The sequence below is a fragment of the Arvicanthis niloticus genome, chromosome 11 (assembly GCF_011762505.2).
Source record: "Arvicanthis niloticus isolate mArvNil1 chromosome 11, mArvNil1.pat.X, whole genome shotgun sequence".
NCBI lineage: Eukaryota > Metazoa > Chordata > Mammalia > Rodentia > Muridae > Arvicanthis > Arvicanthis niloticus.
In genome coordinates, this window is record NC_047668.1 from 2,967,201 (window position 1) to 2,969,826 (window position 2,626).

The following is a 2,626-nucleotide window of genomic DNA, read 5'->3' on the forward strand; positions in this document are numbered from 1 at the left end:
CACCTGGGGATCCATCCCATATACAGACACTAAACTCAGACACTATTGCAGATGCTAAGAAGTGCTTACTGGCAGGAGCCTGATATAGCTGTCTTCTGAGAGGCTCTGCCAGAGTCTGACAAATACAGAGACAGATGCTCACAACCAACCATTGGACTGAGCACTGGGTCCCCAATGGAGGAGCTAGAAAAAGGACTGAAGGAGCTGAAGGGGTTTGCAACCCCAAAGAAGAACAACAATATCAACCAACCAGATCCTCCCACCAGAGCTCCCAGGGACTAAACCACCAACCAAAGAGTACACATGGAGGGACCCATGACTCCAGCAGCATATGTAGCAGAGGATGCCTTATCTGGCATCAATGGGAGGAGAAGCCTTTGGTAGTGTGAAGGCTCAATGATTCCCCAGTGTAGGGTAATGCCAGGGTGGGAAGGCAGAAGTGGGTGGTTGGGTAGGGGAGCATTCTCATAGTGGCAGGGAGAGGGGAATGGGATAGGGGGTTTCTGGAGGGGAAACCAGAAAAAGGGATAACATTTGCAATATAAAAAAATCCGGTGGCCTTCCTCCAACCTGCTCCGGTCCAACATGGCTCCGCGGTTGTGCATCATCTCTGCAGCGGCACGGAGGCTGCTCCTGAAGCCGGGACCCCGTGCTGGGGACCTCGCGGTTGCGGGTGCTGTGCGCTTCTATTCCAAGGACAGTGAAGGCAGCTGGTTCCGCTCCCTCTTAGTTCACAAGGTGGATCCTCGGAAGGACGCCCACTCCACTCTGCTGTCCAAGAAGGAGACTAGTAATCTCTACAAGATCCAGTTTCACAATGTGAAGCCCGAATGTCTGGATACCTACAACAGTCTGACGGAGGAGACAAGCTCATCCCTGGGGCTGGGTTGGAACCTCTATCTCAGGGCCCTTGGTGGCCAGTGCAAGCCCTGCCCCTTCCTGTACCTCTCCCACAGGGAGGCCGTGCTGCCCAAGCTGCACCTGGACGAGGACTACCCCTGCTCGCTTGTGGGCAACTGGAACACGTGGTACGGGGAGCAGGACCAGGCAGTACACCTATGGCGGTTCTCAGGTGGCTATCCGGCCCTCATGGACTGCATGAACAAGCTAAAAACCAACAAGGAGTACCTGGAGTTCCGGAAGGAGTGGAGCAAGATGCTGCTGTCAAGGAGAAACCAGTTGCTTCTGGAGTTCAGCTTCTGGAATGAGCCACAGCCCCGAGCTGGCCCCAACATCTATGAGCTGAGGACATACAAGCTCAAGCCGGGAACCATGATTGAATGGGGAAACAACTGGGCTCGTGCCATCAAGTACCGTCAGGAGAACCAGGAGGCGGTGGGAGGCTTCTTTTCACAAATAGGAGAGCTCTATGTGATACACCACTTATGGGCCTACAAAGATCTGCAGTCTCGGGAGGAGACTCGAAGTGCGGCCTGGAGAAAGAGGGGCTGGGATGAAAATGTCTACTATACAGTCCCCTTGGTTCGACACATGGAGTCACGAATCATGATCCCTCTGAAGATTTCTCCTCTCCAGTGAGGCTGGCACTGCCTCCACCTTCTTCCCTGTCTCCTGTGGAGTAACCTGGAACAGAGGAGCTTCTGGGCCCACTGGCATAGTTTTTTCTCAACTCTGGAAGACTTCTGATGGGTGGTGTTCAGCTTAGACAAAGATGATGTTTTCTGAGAACCTAGTCTGTCTATACCCAGCCAACCTCTCTCCCATGCTGGATGAAGTTTTTAATTTCCCTAACTGCAGAATAGCAACCTTTTAAGCATTCACACATTTTCCTCTTAAGATTCATCATCTCCAGAACATCAAGTCCCCAGCTCACACTGTGGCCATGGCTTAGTTGCATAAAAGCCGGCATGACTAGCTGTTAGGCAGTATAGTGTGAAAGGATATCAGACCACATATGGGCTCAGGAACTCTCTGGTGTTTACTTGTTAAAAAAAAAAAAAAAAAAAGCAAGCCTGAGCCAAAAAAATAAAATAAAATAAAATAAAAAGCAAAGCCTGGAACTGCCATCAACTCTGAAGTCATCAAAAGCAGGAGAAGATCCAGAATTCTACTTAAAGGGCTGGGGAAAGGCTGGAATTGGTAAGGATTTGAGTACATGAGACAGGCTTGCAGCAAGTGGGCACATAGGATTCAGAATTTGAAATACAGAATTAGGAAGATAGAACAGAGATGACAGAGGATCTTAAGGGAGGACCCTGCTCCTAGACAGATGGAGAGGCTTATCCATGTTTTCCTACACAATGTAGTTACAACTTGAAGATGCTCCAGCTCTTCTGCACTTCTTCCTTCTTACAGGCAAAAATACAGGCTGAGACCTAGAATCCCATCTTGAATTCTTTCCCAACTTGACATTCTGTCAGCCAAACCCTCATTTTGCAGAACCACTAGGTCTGTGAAGTGGGTTCAGTGATTCTGGGGTTTCTTCAACGACCCCCATACCTCATGAATCCCTGCTTAGCATGGTTTTGCTACCATACCAGGAGAAGGTACTGGAATAGTTGATGGAACCAAAATTAAATATTTACTGTAAAAAAAAAATCCAATAAAAATTTTAAAAAAATAAAAAGTTTGACAATCATCACAAAATTAAAAAAAAAAAAAATTA

General features: G+C 48.4%; 1 pseudogene; it reads left to right on the top strand.

Moving 5' to 3' along the window:
* Positions 1-558: 558 nt before the first annotated feature.
* LOC117716987 (protein NipSnap homolog 1 pseudogene) lies at positions 559-2,308 on the top strand (annotated as a pseudogene).
* The last annotated feature ends 318 nt before the right edge of the window (positions 2,309-2,626 follow it).